The sequence below is a fragment of the Tamandua tetradactyla genome, chromosome Y, assembly GCF_023851605.1.
Source record: "Tamandua tetradactyla isolate mTamTet1 chromosome Y, mTamTet1.pri, whole genome shotgun sequence".
Taxonomy (NCBI): domain Eukaryota; kingdom Metazoa; phylum Chordata; class Mammalia; order Pilosa; family Myrmecophagidae; genus Tamandua; species Tamandua tetradactyla.
Window position 1 is genome coordinate 10,087,579 of NC_135354.1, and position 21,338 is coordinate 10,108,916.

General features: G+C 38.5%; 2 pseudogenes; one reads left to right on the top strand and one right to left on the bottom strand.

Annotated features, from left to right (window-relative positions):
* Positions 1–10,785: 10,785 nt before the first annotated feature.
* On the bottom strand, positions 10,786–11,419 carry LOC143672643 (vesicle-associated membrane protein 7-like; annotated as a pseudogene).
* A 108-nt stretch (positions 11,420–11,527) lies between these two features.
* LOC143672501 (mitochondrial genome maintenance exonuclease 1-like) lies at positions 11,528–20,631 on the top strand (annotated as a pseudogene).
* The last annotated feature ends 707 nt before the right edge of the window (positions 20,632–21,338 follow it).

Sequence of the window (21,338 nt, forward strand, 5' to 3'; positions counted from 1 at the left end):
TCCTCATAGTTTTAAATTTGTTAACCTTTGACAAAGATGGTCTGTCACCTCTGCACAGGCATTGGGGTCCCACCAACTGACCTTCAGTGGTCCCCTTAGTCTACTGGTGTGATCCAGTCACGAGTACTTGGTCGGGTCCCACCCTGCTCCTAGTGCAGGGACACAGTTTTGCTTGTGTCTTTCCAGAAAGTGAGCCGCAACCACTCTGGATCCCTTCACGTCACATCCGACCAGTGACGGCCTCTACAAATAAAACAGGAGACCAGAATACAGCCCAACCCAAGCCACAATAATGACATGGGTCTCAGTCAGTAAGTTTGTGTCTACAGTTTTGGCCTTACTTTTCCTAATCCCTACCCTTTTCTATCATTCCACATTCACGGCTGTCAAAACAGAACTCTGGACAGTGGTACACCATCCCCCCGGGATTCTGTTCCTCATGCCTGATAGCCCCACCTTTCCAAAGCTCTTGCACCACTCTTGTGCACGTGGTCTTCCATGCAGCAGTCGTTTTCGCCCCACCGCCCATCCCATAAACATTTCCCTTCAACCCCCGCTTCAAGCCCTTCTCCTCTTCTCTCTCCCAAACTCCACTCACAACTCTACCTGTTGCCCTGAACAATTCTTCAACTGCAGGCCGCTCACACCCCATCCTGTCGCAGAATTATATTACTCATCCATGTCCGGAACAAAAAAAAATCAATGCCACAGGACAACTATTCACTGGGGCCACTTGGCCTGACCCTCCTTCCTTCGCCCGAAATACCTCTGCCTACACATAATTTGCCACCCCCCCGGCATCCCCTGCCATGCTCCCCTGGCATCTAAACAATACTGTCCTAAAGTCTCAGCCTCTTCCCTTATTTGGAGTGCTTGCCATGATCCCAGCCCAGCCGTTGGTGTCAATGCCTCTTTTGCACTGTTTCTTCCAATGCTCCCTCATCCGCAAGAGGACTTGCTCCCCACCAATATCAGCTTCAGCAAAAGCTTCAGCAGTACCTCTTCCTTCTGGTACTCGGACTCCCTGCTCAACCCCCCCACCTTTTCCAACATCTTCTTATGCGGACAATCTACCTGTTTTAATCTCCGCCCACTCCTCTGCCTCAAATGGTGTACTGTGCATAGCGGCATGTCCAACTCAACCAACTTCAACCCCGTTAGTCACCGTAACATCACAACTTACGTTTTTCTTGAACCCCCCTACTTCTTCTTCCAGTGTAACAATGTTTCTCTCCCCCTGCAGAACTGTTACCTCTCAAACTTTGGAACACGTCCTATAACTATACATTTATTGTTATACAGCCTCAGCTTCTGTGGATCCTGGTTAATGTCACCACGTGGGTAGCTCCTCAACTCCCTTATTCCATAGGAACCGATTCCCTAGTAGGCTTGCGGTGATCCAGGCAGGACTTCGGGATTTCGACTGCCATTGCAGCTGCAATCGTAGCAGCTGTTGCGGCCTCCACCATAGTTGCTGTAGCCATCACTCAAATGTCCACCATGGCCGACACCCTTCTCAACGTCTCCCGAGTAGCTGCCAAAGTCACCGGAATTCAGGAAGACATCAACCACATAATGCACGTTGCGGTGTTCAATCTGCAGCAACAAATGGACCTATTAGCCTTGGACGTAGAAGCCCTCTTTGAATTAGCCTCGTCCTCTTGTGACGGGCGGTATCCCTTCACTCAGTTTTGTGTTACCCCTGTACCTGTAAATCATTCCGTGTCCCATATGTCTTTGCGTAATTGGATCTTCACAGCTTCCAGTGAGTCTTATTGGAATACCACACATAAACTACAAGCTACCATCCTCACCCTAGAAAATACCATAGCCCCACAAACCTTCGCTTCTATTCTCTCTGACCTAACTGCTAAATTCAGTTCTCTCTTCCAGCCCTCCAATATAATTTTCTACAGGTTTCTCACGTTCCTCTTTATCTTTGTCCTCTTACTCTTCAAATTCCTCCTTTCTAAGCTGCTCACTCTCCGTCGCCAGTCTAGAGCTGAGGCCCAAGTTCTGGCTGCTGCTATGCTTGGCCTAAATCGTCCAGACTGTTCTGTGGAGGAACACAGACAAGCCCAGGTTTGGCTCTCAGGCTTAGCCTCACCTGAGACTGATCACCCTCGGGCTGGGAACAGATGAGGACCGGTCTCTCCTGCTTCCCCTAGGCAAAGACAGTCATCGCCTGCCCACATTCCTCACACTCCCCCACGGGGGCTGCATGTTGCCAGAGTACATGCATCTGGGTCCACCAGATGGGCACCGCTGGGTGCGACACAAGGATCACAGAAGAGGGTCACTCTAACAGACCTCCTCTGGCTCTTCTGGGGCACATGAGATTTGCATAAGGGTCGGCTCAGCACATACCCTTCCCCTGAAATTCTGAGCCTCACGGGCAAGGGGAATCTCATCCCTACCCCTCCCAGCAAAGGTTCATGCCCACCACTTGTCACACAAGTGTGTTCTTTAAAAAAGGAAAAAGAGAGGAATTGTGGCATAATTTTATTCTTGGCCTGATAGCTTAGTCTTTTTCATTCCCTCCCTTGCTATTTTGGCACGTCCGGTTCTTCTAGACCTCTGAATTACAAGCCTCACCCAGTGACTAGTGATGCAGCCTTGTCTCTCTACCCCTGTTGGCCTCCTCCTTATCCCTCCACCCGCCCAACATCCACAGCTACAGGCACACTCAAAAACAACATCTCCCTGGTGCCTACAGACATCACAGTCACCCCATCCGTCCTCCCTGTGTGATTGGCTACCCTCCCCTGGAGTCCACACCCTAACTCCACCTCTCCTCAACTGTATATATTCTGGGGTCACTGAGCCTCGAGTTCTTTAGCTACTGGCGGCCATGGCATAAGCTCTTACCAACAATAAAGCTACCTTGCTTCATGCCTTAATTGGCTCGGCCTCCAGTCCTTCAGACCCGCAGTGGTCCCCTGCATGCGTGCTTCCAACCCAGACCCTCGAGCTCGAGCCCCCTCTGTGCCTGGTGGTTCTACTCCCTGGACCTCCTCGGCAGGAGGAGTGGACCCTCACTAGCCTAGCGGGACCGGACTCAGCGGAGTCCCACCTCTCCCCGCACCGCCCCACCCGGTGAAGCCCATGCCTCTTGGCGATCGCACCAGAGTGGGTACTCTCAGCCAGCCAGCCATTCCAGGATGGGGTATGCTGTCTTTTTTTTTTATCTATGTCGTGGCTTTGGGAGCTGTTCTGTATCATTTCTAGCCCCTAGTAGCTGTCCTGGAGGAGAAACTAAGATCCGCACATCTTACTAGACCGCCATCTTCTCCGGATATACAGTAAATTATTTTAAAGGGAAGCATTTAACAAAAAGATTAAGACATGTTTAAAAGAATGGATTCATGTTGATGTCTAAATATTAACTATAAAAAGAAAAATCAACCATTTGACACACTATTTGTTTTTTATATACTTCAGGAGAAGAGATATTACACTCTACAATGAGAAGAATCAATTTGGGTGTTTATACTTCTAATCTCAGGTGGTGTAGGAGAATATTCTTGTTTTTCACTTGAAAAGTTACTTCATTTCAAGAAAGAGTCTAAATACATTTCTAAAATAAGAAAAAATCACAACTGATGCTATCAGTAATAATAGGAAACTAGAGCACAAAATAGAGATATAGTGAAGAAATTAATTAAGCCTACAGAATTATATTTTAATTAGGCTTAATTGATCAGTTAATTGCATGTTCTGTCATCAATGAAATTCTAATGCTTTGTCTTTGGAATGTACTTGAACAGTTCAAAAAATCATCTACATTGAATGTTTAATTAAATTTTAATTTTCTATGGAAATGTAATTCATCAATAAAAATATGTATAGGACTCAAGAAGATTTAATTTAAGTTTAGGTTATAAACTTAGAGAGCATTAAACTTATTCAGTTAAATTTATGCATTTCCATGTAATGTTACCCCCTGGACATGAAATAATATCAACAGTATTTATATATATATATATATACCAATTCCAGTGTGACAATCTATAACTTCAGAATAAAGAGAGAATTTCAGGACCACCGATACCTCTTGACATCCCATTAATCCCATTGCATAGGTTTCTGTCTTTACAGTGACCATTATGTCTGTTAGCATATGATATATGAATTAAAGTGTTTAGTAATTTAGAATTAGACAACAATCTACAACTACACTAAATACTACTACAACTAAATAAACTTTTTACTGTAGTCTAAGCACGAGTTTGCATTCACAAGTTCATTTTCTATAACCCAAAACCATTTTCTCATTTCTGTCTACCATCACCTGAAGTGGATGGAGCTACTTGTTCATTGGGTAATCTAAAATTTTATTCTTGTGAGATCTGAGCTCTTATATTTTTGTTTTCATTTTATTTCTTTATGAGTTGTCACACTTTTGCCTTTAACAAGGCCTATTGGGAAAGAGAATTTTTAAAAAGTCATCCCATTGAAATCCTAGGGTTCCAAACATGCTCATTCTTAAACACTTTGTGAGTAGCAACTCTATTTCCTTCTTTGCAATTGAAATCAATCTTCAAGACTCTATCTGATGTGTCAAGAGTTCAAGGTACCCAAAGGAGCCAGGGTGCAGTCACAGCTTCCATATCCTCAACAAGTCTGCATTCTCCATTGGAAGTATCTCTTCTTTTAGTACTAGGAACTTTGATCCCATGAACCCAAGATTGAGGGATCAAAAAGTAAAGTTTCTTATATTAAACGTATTTGATTAATAGAGCAAGGGCCCACTCCCACTTTCATGCCTTGTTTTCCGCACCAAGTCACTCTGGCTATTGGGGAGATGGAATCAAATATTGACCTTTTATTAACATATATGACAAATCCCATATTGTACTGCACTACTACTCCAATCTCGTAGGATGTTGTCTTCCCACTGTGAGCATAACATCTCTGATATAACAAATGAAGCATTCTATTAGGCCATCTGCTTCTGAGTGATGTTATAAAATCTGTAAACGTGTTGTGCTCTTCATTGCTCTCTCTTTTCTATACTATGTTTCTCCTCTTCAGAAGTTAGGGTTGTGTGATATCATGTTTAGAAGTAATGTATTCTATAAATAATTTTTAGTTTTGATAAAAATGGCATGCAAAGGGAAAGAAAATTCATGTCCAACATTTGTGTTTAACCTTATAAAAAAAAAGAGTTTCTCAGCATAATGGGTAAGATCAGTCCACCTAACTGACAAATGACTGTCTCTAACTCAAAGGAATTGGGCATATTGAAGATATATGATTAGTCTCTGAAACTGGCAATTTGGGCACTCAGCAGTGTGGTTACCAGAGCAGATTTGATGAACATATGTTTATGTTCTTTGACTATAAAAGACCTCCAAACCTACTGTCATGATCAGTTTGTATGGGGTCCAATTAAGCACACACTAGTTTGGATGAGGAATATTTGATTAGCATTGATGGATGAATCTTATTGTCTAAATGATTTTTAACTTCTCCTTCTGTGGGTTTCTTTTTGTGGGCATTTACAAGGTAGTTGAATTAACTTCATAGTATGTGCTTATGTGCAATGAACTCTCTCCATACGTATTACACTTCCAGACTTATCACTTATTTTTCAATATTTATTTTTTGAATACATGACCAATGCTTCAACTTATTATCCACTGCCCATGAACAAGGGCAAAGTGCAGAAAAAAACATAGAAAGAATTTTCTTTCCATGAAAATTAACCAACATAACATTCTGTAATCTGTGAAATGATCAATTTTCCTCTACACTATATAATGACAGGGAACAAAAACTATGACTTTGATTAAGAAGTGAATATGACTACCACTATCTGTGCAGGGAAAGTGGGAGTTTGACATATACTCAAAAAGAAAGAAAAGTTTTCTGTTTTCTCTGTCATTTAAAGTCAAGACTTCCTGGTCATCTTTGCTGTAGGAACTAAAGAGGTAATCTGTCAAACAAACTATTAAGTTACTCCCAGGTATTTGAGTAAATGCATTAAGTCCATGAATTCTGGACAGGTGCAGGTGTGTTGATAAATTCAGCTTGATCAGGTTTTATTGTTCATCCTATTTGATATACCACCATGCTAACTGAATCTCATGCATTTTCCCAACCCCGGTCAATATATATTTTTGAGGTCCTATAAATCTTTAGTGCATATATCCTTTAAGTACAGGTTGTATTTCTTTATCTGTATTAGTTGACATTTGACTCCCTTTGTATGAGCAAAATGGAGATGTGGTGTTGGCTGCTAAAAGGTTTATATAAATTATCATGCAACTCACTAAATGCAGTCATTGAAAGCCTATCCAGAGTAGAGCTAGGTCCATCAGGTAAGGGAAAGTTAGGGACTGCCTGCTCAGAACATTTTGCTGTTGTTGTTGTTATTAGACTTATCCATGACTGCCCAATACCTCTAGTACGTTTTTCAAGGTCCTAACTCTTCCTTTGACCAACTCTCTCAGACTATCATAAGACCTGTGGCAACTTTAGAATATAATTGGCATTAACACTTTGCACAATCAGGCCCTGGCTTGAACAAAAACATCTTTCCTAAAGGACTACCATAAATTAGAAACTTCTCAAGTGATGCAAATGGAGCATTCAAACATCCTTTTCAAATTCTCGATGGGATATTATTGCTAGTTTTCTATCAGGAAACCCCCTAATTTATATAATCAATAGTATCATGGTAATAAGTCTGCACCATAACAAAATGGTCTTTCAGAACTTGCTCTCTATATACATCTCATAAATTGACATTACTGAAAATAATTTAAATTATCTTAATGCTGCCATGTACCATATGACATGTATTCCCAGTGTCTTGTTAACCCAACAAGAGACTTTTTGGCATATTCCTTAAATCTGTGAGCAAATTAACACAAGAAACACCACTTGGAGAATTGATTCCAAATACCAATTGCTACATCTGTCAAAGTTCTGTCAGGACACATGGACCACTCAAATTGATTAAATTTGGGAGAATTAGTAAAGGGGTCAATTACAAAGATATGAACAGAGTATGGGAAAACTGTACATATACAATAGTCATTTGCTACAGAATGTGGCTACATCTAGGCCCGGAGGATCAATAGTGAAGAGGAGTCACCAGAACTATAGAGATTTTCTACTGAGGACAGAAGGTCCAAAACTGAATCTTTGGGAAACAGGTATAAATGACTCTCAGTATCATTTTTGTTACTCGAATTAAGTACTCAGAACTTAGGCTTTCTTTCATTTTTATTCCTCCCTACCTTCTCTAAATGTAGTAATGTACATACAAGTTAATATTCTGAATTAGAAAGCAGAATGGGAAAATGTAGGAATAGATGAAAAGGGAAAATGGGAAAAATCAGCACATTAAAGGTTCATGAGGTCTATATATATGTTAATCTTCAAATGTATATATAAAGGAACATATGTGCAATGCACATGTGTATATATTATATATTAATTTGATGTCATCAAACCTCAACAAATAACGTGAAAAATCATTATAACTAAATACATATATGAATTGGGTATCATGGCATCTAAACAAAACTTTTTGAACCTTATCAAATAATGTTTCAGTTTGCTAATACTGCTGGAGGGCAATATACCAGCAATGGATTGGCCTTTCTAAGGGAGATATATGAAGTTAAAGTTTACAGTTCGAAGGCCAAGAAAATATCTGAATTAAGGTATCCAGAGAAAGATCCCATGACACTAAAAGAAGACTGGTGGTGTCTGGGCTTTGTCTGCCAGCTGTAAAGGCATGCAGCTGACATCTGCTGATCCTACTTGGTGTATTGCTGCTCTCATCTTCTAATTCCAGTCATTCTGCATTATCAGTGGTTCCTCACTTAACTTCTCTGGGACAGACAAGTTGCATCTTCTCTACTTAGCATCTCCAAATGGCTGTGTCTGAGTTTTCTCTCAGAAGTTTCCTTGTGTCAGTTCTTTTCAGGAGTCCTGTTAAATGGAGACTCATTTTTGAATGAGTGGTTCACAGCTCCATGGAAACAATATACTCAAGTAATTTCATCTTACAAAAGGTGATTACATGCTTTTTTCAAATTTGGCTAATTAAAATTTCAAGAGTATATTATGTGGTCCATAATTTTGTCCTTGCCATGTGCTTTTTGCTCTGGCCCTGCTCTCCTTCCTTATTTTGTTCTTCAGCAAACTTTTATCTATACTTCAAAATCAATAATAGAAAATTTTAGTTTAGTGCAACCTCAAGATTTATGTTCTAAAATGCTGTTATGTTTAGGCAATATGCATTACATTGAAATAGTCTACATTTCAAATTATAAATGTCATATAAAACTAAATAGGCAAAAATATATAAATTCATAAAACCTTGTTCATTATAAATCACTGCTTCATGCAACAGAGACTGTCAGTTAGAATGTTCCCTTAGGCTTAAAGCATTGTGCAATCTATCTATCCATCATTTACATATATTTTTTCTCTCTTACAGCTGTTATAATTTTGCCTTTGAGTCTTTAACTTGGGGGGATGGAGAAAGTATATTGCTGGAGTCTCATAGTAAAGTAAATGTGTTTGTTCTCTCATGTACCAAAGGAAATCTACTATTTTTATATTAAGGAAAGCCAAAATATAAGATTAAGGAAAAGAGTCACAATCTTGTCTCCATTTCGCTGTTCTATTATGACATTTTCTCATAACTTCCTAATTTATTTTCTCTCCCAACAAATACTGTATTATCTTTGGAATTGACATTTCTCAGTTTGCACTCCTTTCTCACCTATGAAATACATGATTCAATGCAAGTAACTTAAAACATATAAATCTTACAATGATTCCAAAACCATTTGTATTATTCTCATTTTCTCTTTTACAGATTGAACTATTATACTTATATACCATTTATGAACTGTCAAGTGGAAGTAAATGGCTTTTCTTCTAACCATCTCAGAATAGCAATGATTTTATAGTTTATGCTCCAAGCAAAGGTAAAGCAGTTTTCCAAAAGCTACAGCTGTATTTCTGCTGCAGTGTTTTTTAAATACACTCCACTACATTAGTAGACAGCTTACAAAGATAAAAGCAAATAGATGTTACCACATATTCCAATGGTTTCTTGTATTATTTTATTTATTTCTGAGACTTCAGGATGATTCAAATAACATGGAAATAATCTGTCAATCTATATACATAAGTAGGTAAAAGAATAGTTAAGTAATTGGTCTCTAAAACATGAAAATTAATTTTATCCAGGTGTGTCTATGAAAGGGAAATGAGCTTTAAGCCTTTTTCTTTGGATTAAAACTATTTGAAAACTATTATTCAGAAGTGCTAAATTTTTGGCTAGAGCAGACATGTTTTCCAACAGGAAATGCTGAAGCAATTAGAAAGCACTTGTTTTGATAAAATGGACTGGAACATTGTTTGTTACATGCATTACCTACTTTAAAAAAGTTCTACTGGGCCTAGGATATATTTCAAATAAATGAATCAGGTAGCAAGATTCTAGAGGTTTATATGGGAGAACTGGGACTGTGGGCCAAATTATGAGAGACACATATGTACAAGGCAAATAACTAATCTAAACAGGTGACCACGTTCTATAGACAAATTTATTCTTTTGTTTGAAAATAGTCAAATATAATATCTTTTCCATTAAGAAGTACTTATTTACAGATAAATATCATAAGATCTAGGGCATCAGATATCCTTCTTTCAGATACACATCAAATATATATATTAGATAACAGGTGGTGGAGTGGCCTAAGCAGTATGATTTTAGTCCAGTTATCTTACTGCAATTAAATGAATGTGGCACTATTTTAAATTGGTTTGATACATCATACTGTCTACTCTAAAGTTCCACAAAAGAATTCTCCAAATTAGGGAGAGTAAAAAATTTATTAGCCTACAAAGGATACTCAAATTGTTATTCAACAACAGATGGATCCAAACCCAGGATTTGACTGTTGACTCTGTTCATTTTGGGTTTTGCCCAGAATGGAAAGAATTCCCCACAGCACCTCTCCTTATACAACTAAAATGCTAGCACATCCAATGTAGTTCTTGGCTTTATATTTGGTGAGCTAGAGCAAATTTCCCTCTACACCTCCTCTGTTAGCTATTCTATTATCTTCTATTCCATCCTCTTCTCAAATCAATTTTAATGCAGAAATAGGATGCAAGCTATTAACTCTATTGTGAATGATCAGCACATTGAACTTCATTCTCGAGAGTAAACACTAGGGGAACAAGGATAACTGTGTGTGCTTCTAATGGACTAGAAGAATATTCCCCATTTGACTGAAATGAAATGTTTATAATAGTTAATCTGTCATGGATACTAAAAATAAGCAGCAATAACAATTTGATTACAATTCCCCAAACAACAACTATTCTCCATTTTTATTGTTTTGAAACACCCATTAAGGTAAGATATAAGCAGGACTATCTCTTGCAAACATTTGCATTCACATGCAAAGTTCCTTAGTACACAGCTCATAAAATTTGTAGTTTTCACCTTGGTGACAGCATTGTGCAAATGAAATGCAAAATGTTTCTCTAAGCAGACATTAGTTAAATCAATGATACAAGAAAACAGCTTTTTTAAGGCTACTCCTGCAACAAATGTTTAAATCTCAGGTGCATTGGAATCAATTGGTCTATAAGCAAAAGATAAATCTGGAGGCATAGAAGAAGGTTCCTTAAGAAAAAGAAAGTGACAAGAGGCAGATACTGTCAGTAGTGAAAGATTTGAACCACATGGATTGCTTTCAACTCCTTACTGTTTCATATTCTTGACAAATGATTTTTTCTTTCTTATTTCTTCACACAGCTTGGCTGCATAAATCCACCACAGAGAGGTGACACAATAATATAGACAACACAAAATGCATTGTTGATGATGGTCAGCGTGAAATTCTTCATACTCATGGCTTTGAGCAAGGCTTCTTCTGGTCCTTTTAAAGGTGACAGATGAATCAACAAGATTTTTATTTGGGCTGCCAATAACTCCAATCTTTCAACCATGGTTTCTGGCCATGATTTCTTTAGTTCATCCACTGGGATTTGAATCTCCATCACTTTTTCTAAGCCCCTTATTCTCAAAATGATGCTTGAGCAGTGCAGCCAAGACACTTGAGCACTCATTATCCATGGCATATGGAGGTGCTGTCAGTGCTCTCGCACCTCTTCTTTATCCCAGTCAAAAAATAAAATGCTTGAGAACATTCAAAATCATCATCAGTTATTCAAAGGTACAACATTCCTGCCTTGGCTGATGTAATGAAACAAGTAATCACGATGTTACTTATATACTTACAGTGTGTTACAGTGTTTTCTGAAAGGTATCTTAGCCAGGATCTGCTGTCACCTACAGGAAGTTTCCTTCACACCAAATCTATCTGGTAAGTATAGTGGTTCCCTTAGCAAGAAAAGTTAAAGGAATGGCCATTGCTTCAATCTGTTGGGTGCCCTCCACAGGAGCATGAGCTCTGGATTCCCAGCAGCCAAATTTTGGCCACTAGTGGAGGCTGGACCCCAGTGCCATGACTCCTACACGATGGCAATTTTGGAACTGAGTTTTAACAAACTGACAATCTAAGAGTCTTCATTTCTGAAAAGGAAAGAAAAATATCTCTGTTATAAGATAAATGGAGAATTAAGGAAAATATGGATGAAATTTGTAGATTGTTATCTGAAATAAATTTATACTTAAATACAAGTATTTTTATTCTGAATCAGAGGAATTAGACCTTACATTTATAAAAGCTAAGCCTGAGGAAGAAAAAATATGGCCACATTTCTAAACCCAAATGGGGCTGCCATTCAAGATCTTACTAAACTTTTAAAGTTTAATAATTTTGCCACGTGCTCTCATATAAGTTGAGACAGCAGCATTGACCATTGATAGCAGAATCCTATGATCAGGACCCAGCTGCAAAATTAATCCATTGCATTATTTTACCATCTTCCTCTTTCTCCCCTGGAGTACAGTTCACCCATATGAAAAATTGAGTTGATATTTTTAACAGCACTCACATTCTATGACTACAATTTGTCAAACTTTTTTACAGAAGCCATCATAAGTGTAAGGACAGATAAACTTAACTGTGAAAATGTGGTTTGGGAGACTAGATTAACAATGCTTTTATACATGTGTATTTTTGGATACATGGGAAATTATCACAATCTTGTTTGAAATGAGAGACACAATGTACTGAAGACAACAGCAATCTGCTTACTTCAAAATTTGTATTCTTAAAGTCATTTCTCTAAAAATCATTAATTTGAGCTTCATATATATATATTCTCTAACCCCTGAATATTGTGACTTCTTTATGATCAAATATTTAATGATTCTTAACTATTTGGAATCATGGACCTCTTTTAAAACTTTATAAATGCAAAAGTTCTCCCACAAAAATGCACATCTGTACAAACACACAAAATTGTAGATGGTTTGCAAATGCCCAAAATCTTCCCATGGAATCCTGATTATGATCCTTAGGTAAAAAATTCCACAAGTTGGAAATGCTTATTTTTCCTATGTTAAGTAATAAATATATCAAATTCAGCATGTTTAAAAATGAATTGTGACCATTCACTTCCAAATATTAATCTATCTGCTCATTTCACAGATCAGTTAATAAAATTCTACCCTTTCAATTTCTGAACACCAAAATTTGGCATAATCCAACTTTTTCCCTTCCTACCAGCTCCTCAGTTTCCCAGGTAATCAGGGTATAATTATTTTCATAACATCTCCTGACTCTGACCACTTCTCACCCTTCCTCTGCTACCAACTGGTTCTAAATATCATTATTTTTGACAAGGATATTGCAATAATTTTCTAATGGTCTATAACCTTGTGTCCCTACTGTCTATAGCCTGTGGTGCTTAGGAAAAGTCAGGTAATATCACTCCTGTACTTAAAACCTTATAGGATGGTAATGGTGACTCAGAGGCAGAGTTCTCACCTGCCATGCCAGAGACCCAGGTTCGTTTCCCAGTGCCTGCCCAATTAATAAAAACAAACAAGGAAACAAAACTCTATGAATACTGGAGACCCAAGTTCTATTCCTGGTGCCTGCCCATGCAAAAAAAACAGAACAAGAAGAGAAAAACCCTATAGGAGCTCTATTTGCAAGTGCAAGACTTATGAAATTCTCACTCTTGAGTGATTCCTCACTCCTAAGGAATCAAGCAAGGCTCTGCATCCCTGCTTGGCTTGTTCTCAGAAAGCCAAAAAAATAAAAGGTCCTGGACGTTGCAAGTCAAATGGAGAGAGGTGACCATTAAAGATGAAGGGTTGTCAGATCATTAGGAACGAAGCTTAGAAATTCAAAAGGGTTTTCCGTAGAATCAGCACCTTCTGTGGGTTTCTCTGCTACGTTTCCTTTTTTTATTAATTAAAGAAAAAAAAAGAAATTAACACAACATTTAGAAATCATTCCATTCTACACATGCAAACAGTAATTCTTAACATCATCACATAGATGCATGATCATCATTTCTTAGTACATTTGCATTGATTTACGAAAAGAACTAGCAAAACTACAAAAAAGATATAGAATGTTAATATAGAGAAAAAAATACAAACAATAATAATAGCAAAAAAAGGCACAATCAAACAAACAAACAAACAAAAAAAGTCTACAGCTCAGATGCAGCTTCATTTAGTGTTTTAACATGATTACTTTACAATAAGGTAGTATTTTTGTGCTGTCCATTTTTGAGTTTTTGTATCTAGTCCTGTTGCACAGTCTGTATCCCTTCAGCTCCAATTACCCATTATCTTACCCTGTTTCTAAGTTCTGTAGGTCTCTGTTACCAATGACATATTCCAAGTTTATTCTCAAATGTCGGTACACATCAGTGGGACCATACAGTATTTGCCCTTTAGTTTTTGGTTAGACTCACTCAGCATAATGTTCTCTAGGTCCATCCATGTTATTACATGTTTCATAAATTTATTCTGTCTTAAAGTTGCATAATATTCCATTGTATGGATATACCACAGTTTGTTTAGCCACTCATTTGTTGATGGACATTTTGGCTGTTTCCATCTCTTTGCAATTGCAAATAATGCTGCTATAAACATTTGTGTGCAAATATCCATTTGTGTCTTTTCCCTTAAGCCCTTTGAGTAGATACCTAGCAATGGTATTGCTGGGACATATGGCAATTCTATATTCAGTTTTTTGAGGAACCGCCAAACTGCCTTCCACATCGGTTGCACCATTTGACATTCCCACCAACAGTGGATAAGTGTGACTCTTTCTCTGCATCCTCTCCAGCACTTGTCATTTTCTGTTTTGTTGAAAATGGCCATTCTGGTGGGTGTGAGATGATATCTCATTGTGGTTTTGATTTGCATTCCTCTAATGGCCAGGGACATTCAGCATCTCTTCATGAGCCTTTTGGCCATTTGTATTTCCTCTTCTGATAGGTGTCTGTTCAAGTCTTTTTCCCATTTTGTAATTGGGTTGGCTGTCTTTTTGTTGTTGAGTCGGACAACCTCTTTTTAAGTTCTGGAAACTAGAGCTTTATCTGATATGTCATTTCCAAATATTGTCTCCAATTGTGTAGGCTGTCTTTCTACTTTCTTAATGAAGTTCTTTGATGCACAAAGGTGCTTAATTTTGAGGATCTCCCATTTGTTTCTTTCTTTCTTCAGTGCTCTTGCTTTAGGTTTAAGGTCCATAAAAACATTTCCAATTGTAAGTTGCATAAAATATTTCCCTACATTTTCCTCTATCTGTTTTATGGTCTTAGACCTAATGTTTAGATCTTTGATCCATTTTGAGTTAACTTTTGTGTAGGGTGTGAGATATGGGTCTTCTTTCATTCTTTTGCATATGGATATCCAGTTCTCTAGGCACCATTTATTGAAGAGACTGTTCTGTCCCAGGTGAGTTGGCTTGAATGCCTTATCAAAGATCAAATGTCCATAGATGAGAGGGTGTATATCTGAGCACCTATTCAATGACATTGGTTGATATATCTATCTTTATGCCAATACCATGCTCTTTTGTCCATTGTGACTTCATAATATGTCTTAAAGTCTGGCAGCATGAGAACTCCAGAATCGTTTCTTTTCCTCAAGACACTTTTAGCAATTCGGGGCACCCTGCCCTTCCAGATAAATTTGCTTATTGGTTTTTCTATTTCTGAAAAATAAGTTGTTGGGATTTTGATTGGTATTGCATTGAATCTGTAAATCAATTTAGGCAGGATTGACATCTTAACTATATTTAGTATTCCAATCCATGAACACGATATACCCTTCCATATTTAGGTCTTCTGTGATTTCTTTTAACAGTTTTTTGTAATTTTCTTTGTATAGGTCTTTTGTCTCTTTAGTTAAATTTATTCCTAGGTATTTTATTCTTTTAGTTGCAATTGTAAATGGGATTCGTTTCTTGATTTCCCCCTCAGCTTGTTCATTACTAGTGTATAGAAATGCTACAGATTTTTGAATGTTGATCTTGTAACCTGCTACTTTGCTGTACTCATTTACTGGCTCTAGTAGTTTTGTTCTGGATTTTTCCAGGTTTTAGACATATAGTATCATATAGTCTGCAAATAGTGATAGTTTTACTTCTTCCTTTCCAATTTTGATGTCTTGTATTTCTTTTTCTTGTCTAATTGCTCTGGCTAGAACCTCCAGCACGATGTTGAATAACAGTTGTGATAATGGACATCCTTGTCTTGTTCCTGACCTTAAGGGGAAAGTTTTCAATTTTTCCCCATTGAGGATGATATTTGCTGTGGGTTTTTCATATATTCCCTCTATCATTTTAAGGAAATTCCCTTGTGTTCCTATCTTTTGAAGTGTTTTCAACAGGAAAGGATGTTGAATCTTATCAAATGCCTTCTCTGCATCCATTGAGATGATCATGTGATTTTTCTGCATGATTTGTTGATATGGTGTATTACATTAATTGATTTTCTTATGTTGAAGCATCCTTGCATACCTGGGATGAATCCTACTTGGTCATGATGTATAATTCTTTTAATGTGTTGTTGGATACGATTTGCCAGAATTTTGTTAAGGATTTTTCCATCTATATTCATTAGAGAGATTGTCCTGTAGTTTTCTTTTTTTGTAATATCTTTGCCTGGTTTTGGTATGAGGGTGATGTTGGCTTCATAGAATGAATTAGGTAGCTTTCCCTCTGCTTCGATTTTTTGAAGAGTTTGAGGACAGTTGGTACTAATTCTTTCTGGAATGATTGGTAGAATTCACATGTGAAGCGCTCTGGTCCTGGACTTTTCTTTTTAGGAAGCTTTTGAATCACTGATTCAATTTCTTTACTTGTGATTGGTTTGTTGCATTCATCTATTTCTTCTTGAGTCAAAGCTGGTTGTTCATGTCTTTCCAGGCTCCCGTCCATTTCCTCTAAATTGTTGTATTTATTAGTGTAAAGTTGTTCATAGTGTCATGTTATTACCTCCTTTATTTCTGTGAGGTCAGTGGTTATGTCTCCTCTTCCATTTCTGATCTTATTTATTTGCATCCTCTCTCTTCTTCTATTTGTCATCCTTGCTAATGGCCGATCAATCTTATTGATTTTCTCATAGAACCACCTTCTGGTCTTATTGATTTTCTTTATTGTTTTCATGTTTTCAGTTTCATTTATTTCTGCTCTAATCTTTGTTATTTCTTTCCTTTTGCTTGCTTTGGAGTTAGTTTGCTGTTCTTTCTCCAGTTCTTCCAAGTGGAGAGTTAATTACAAAATTTTTTCCCTTTCTTCTTTTCTGATATAGGCATTTAGGGCAATAAATTTCCCTCTTAGCACTGCCTTTGCTGCATCCCATAGATTTTGATATGTTGTGTTTTTATTTTCATTCACCTCGAGATATTTACTAAGTTATCTTGTAATTTCTTCCTTGACCCACTGGTTGTTTAAGAGTGTGTTGTTGAGCCTCCATGTATTTGTGAATTATCTGGCACTCTTCCTATTATTGATTTCCAACTTCATTCCTTTATGATCCGAGAAAGTGTTGTGCATGATTTCAATCTTTTTAAATTTGTTAAGACTTGCTTTGTCACCAGGTATATGGTCTATCTTTGAGAATGATCCATGAGCATTTGAGAAAAAGGTGTATCCTGCTGTTGTTGGATGTAATGTCCTATAAATGTGTGTTAAGTCTAGACCATTTACAGTAATATTCAGATTCTCTATTCCTTTATTTATCCTCTCTATATGTTCTGTCCATTGATGAGAGTGGTGAATTGAAGTCTCCAACTATTATGGTAGATGTGTCTATTTCCCTTTTCAGTGTTTGCAGTGTATTCCTCACACATTTTGGGGCATTCTGGTTGGGTACATAAATATTTATGATTGTTATGTCTTCTTGTTTAATTGTTCCTTTTATTAGTATATAGTGTCCTTCTTTGTCTCTTTTAACTGTTTTACATTTGAAGGCTAATTTGTTGGATATTCGTATAGCTACTCCTGCTTTTTCTGGTTGTTATTTGCATGAAATATCTTTTCCCAACCTTTTACTTTCAACCGATGTTTATCTTTGGGTCTAAGATGTGTTTCCTGTAGGCAGCATATAGAAGGATCCTGTTTTTTAATCCATTCTGCCAGTCTATGTCTTTTGATTGGGGAATTCAGTCCATTAACATTTAGTGTTATTACACTTTGGATAATATTTTCCTCTGACATTTTGCCTTTTGTATTATATATATCATATCTGATTTTCCTTCTTTCTGCACTCTTCTCCATACCTCTCTCTTCTGTCTTTTCGTATCTGACTCTAGTGCTCCCTTTAGCATTTCTTGCATAACTGATCTCTTGCTCACAAATTCTCTCAGTGACTTTTTGTCTGAGAATGTTTTAATTTCTCCCTCATTTTTGAAGGATAATTTTTCTGGATATAGGTGTCTTGGTTGACAGTTTTTCTCTTTTTGTCATTTAAATATATCATCCCATTGTCTTCTAGCTTCCATAGTTTCTGCTGGGAAAACTATACATAGTCTTATTGGGTCTCCCTTGTTAGCGATGGATTCTTTTTCTCTTGCTGCTTTCAAGATCCTCTCTTTCTCTCTGACCTCTGACATTCTAACTAGTAAGTGTTTGGGGAATGCCTATTTGGGTCTAATCTCTTTGGGGTGCGCTGCACTTCTTGGATCTGTAATTTTAGGTCTTTCATAAGAGTTGGGAAATTTTCAGTGATAATTTCTTCCATTAGTTTTTCTCCTCCTTTTCCCTTCTCTTCCCCTTCTGGGACATGCACAACATGTATATTTGTGTGCTTCATATTGTCATTCAGTTCCCTGATCCCCTGTTCAAATTTTTCCATTCTTTTCCCCATAGTTTATGTTTCTTTTTGGAATTCAGATGTTCCATCCTCCAATTCACTAATTCTATATTCTGTCTCTTTAAATCTATCATTGCAGGTATCCATTGTTTTTTCCAGATTTTCTACTTTGTTCTTCACTCCCATAAGTTCTGTGATTTGTTTTTTTCAGTTTTCCTATATCTTCTTTTTGTTCAGCTCATGACTTCTTAATGTCCTCCCTCAATTTATCGATTTGGTTTTTGAAGTGGTTTCCCATTTCTGTTTATATATTCAGCATTAGTTTTCTCAGCCCCTGTATCTCATTTGAACTATTGGTTTGTCCCTTTGACAGGGCCATATTTTCAATTTTATGAGCGTGATCCATTATCTTCTGCTGGCATCTTGGCATTTAATCAGATTTCCCTGGGTGTAAGATCCGCAGGTTGAAAGATTTTTCTGTGAAATCTCTGGGCTCTGTTTTTGCTATCCTTCCTAGTAGGTGGCCCTCTTGTTGCTCATCTATCTGTGGGTCTCACCAGTAAAAGGTGCTGTGGGTCCTTTAACTTTTGAAAACTCTCAGTCGAGGGCGGGGTCGTCAGCTGAAGTGGCTTGGGAGATTGCCTATCCGAATCTCCCAGCCAGCCCGGGGATCTGCGCATGGGGAGGGTTGCCGGCCTCCGTGGCTTGGTGGGACGCCTGTCCAAATTTCCCAGCTGACCCAGGGCGCCAAGCATGGTGGGGGGGCATCAACCTCCACAGCTTGGGGAAGTGTCTATCCACCATTCCCAGCCAGACCGGGAAGCCACATGATTGGAAGGGACCCGGTCACCATTATCCACGGCTTGGGGATCTCCGATCCAGTTCTCCCAGCTGGTCCGGGGGGCCGTGTGTGGGGTGGGGGGGTGCCAGCCACAATGGCTTGAGGGGACCGGCTATCCAATTCTCCCAGCCAGCCCAGGAAGGAGGGAGGGAGGGACTCCAGCCACCTGCTGCCCTGGCCCAGGGAAGCCCACGCCCCTTGGCGATCTCACTGGAGTGGGTTTTCCCAGCCAATCAGCTGTTCCAGAATGGGGTACACTGTCTTCTTGGTCTCTTTCGTGGCTCTGGGAGCTTTTCTGAATCATTTCTACTTCTCTAGTAGCTGTTCTGGAGGAGGAACTAAGACCCGCATGTCTTACTAAGCGGCCATCTTCTCCAGAAGTTCCAAAATGTTTTTTCCAAAACCCATGGCAGTGCAACAGTATCCGTTCCCTCAAAAGACTCTGGAAGGGATTCAAAGCCACTTGGTGTGGTTAGAAGCACACCAAATCATCTGACCGTGCAACTCTCCATGGAACACTCCACTGCTGCCATGAAAAAAGCTCAACCCGGGGAACTCTGCCCCATCCAGGACCTGTGAGCAGTTAATACAGCCGCAGAAATTCCAAAACCATACACCCTCCTCTGCTACCTTTTCATGTGACAGGAAGAAAAAAGTGAACTCTTATGAAGAAGTGAACCAAGAAAAGTACTCTGATTTAGTATATTGTCCTCCAGAGATCATGCTCAGGCCCTGGAATAACTTTTTATAGAATATGCTTTAGTCTATGGGCCAGTGAGTAAGTGTAAGCCCCCCAAAGCAAGGTGATCAACCAGAGTTCCATGGAGCTGGCTTGCTCTCTTCAATCCAGAGAGATGTGTAAAATCAAAGATAAGCAACCCTTCAAATCCTTTGAAAATCCTTTTATATAGAATGTGGTACCCAGTGTGATCTAGGTCCTTCAAAAGAAAGTGGCCTGACAATAGATCTGTTATGTGAGGAGCTGGAAGCAGCAGATGATTGTAGAACTGGGAGAAGATGGCTTGGCAGATTATACTTCAAATGCATTTTTACAAGGAAAATAGTTCCATGAAGCTTTGGAAAGCAGGAATCGCTTTCAATACCAGGGGACTTGAAAAGAGAGAGATGAAAACCTTCTCGAATCTGGCTACATTAAAAGTGTCCAGCATGTTTTGAAAGATATCACTGGGGTGTGAGCTCTTGAATGCGTTGCACAGCATGAGACCCTAAAGTATGCAAGTATGCTGGGCTTTGTGGCTGAGTATCAAGGCAAGCTGTGTGTGATCAATTGGAAGACATCAGAAAAACCAAAGCTTTCTCTCTGAGATACATTTGACAACCCACTGCAAGTTGGTGCCATAAACTATGGTGCCAATTACAACTTTCATATTAAGTGTGCCTTAATTGTGGTGGTCTATAAAGACAGATTTCCTGGCTGCCCGTATTTTGAGGACCAAGATCTCTGTTCTCAATGTTGGCTCAAGTGGCATCGGTGGCTAGAAGAATATGTAGAGAAGGAAAAGAACCAGACTATTCAGAAACCAGAGTAGGAGGCAGGAGGCTGTTTGGAAAGACATATTGCTGATTGCTGTGAGCTAAAAATGAAGGTGCTATGAAATCTGAAAGCTTCATTAACACAAGTGGAAGTCTTACTTTGTTGAAATGCATCACAACCATAAAGACTGAAAAGCCAGAAAAGTTTAGATTTAAAGAGCTGGACTTCAAGCACATAAAATACCAAGTATTCTCCTTCCAAATATTTTATCCCTGTGAAGAGGGCAGGCAAGATTGGCCCAGCCCTGGTGACTCCTGACTCCTTTGCAGATTCTTCTGTGTCCTGGGAAGATGCCCAGTCTTGAAATTAGAGATTCAAAGGCAGGATGGCATGATGTTCCAAGCACATGAAAGTTTATGTTTCTCTTTTCCCTGGGTATACACTCAACCTTAGGGCATGCACAGAAGGAGAATTTACATCAGTCAACTACTGCTTACTATGCCCAATAGAGTTTACTTAGAATTTTTCTTTATATATTTGTACTTTGTATATATTTCATTTGGTGAAAAAGCTTTCATTAGAAATTTTTGTAAAATAAAGAAGTGATTACTTAGCATCAAGCAAATATTGTTCTCTAGGAAGATGGAGCATATTCACTATGTTGTTAGCAATATCCCTTTGCATTCCACCAAACAACCTCCAGAAAAGGCATGACCCCAGTGGAAGAATCATAATTATTGGTGTTTTAGTAGTTATATGCCA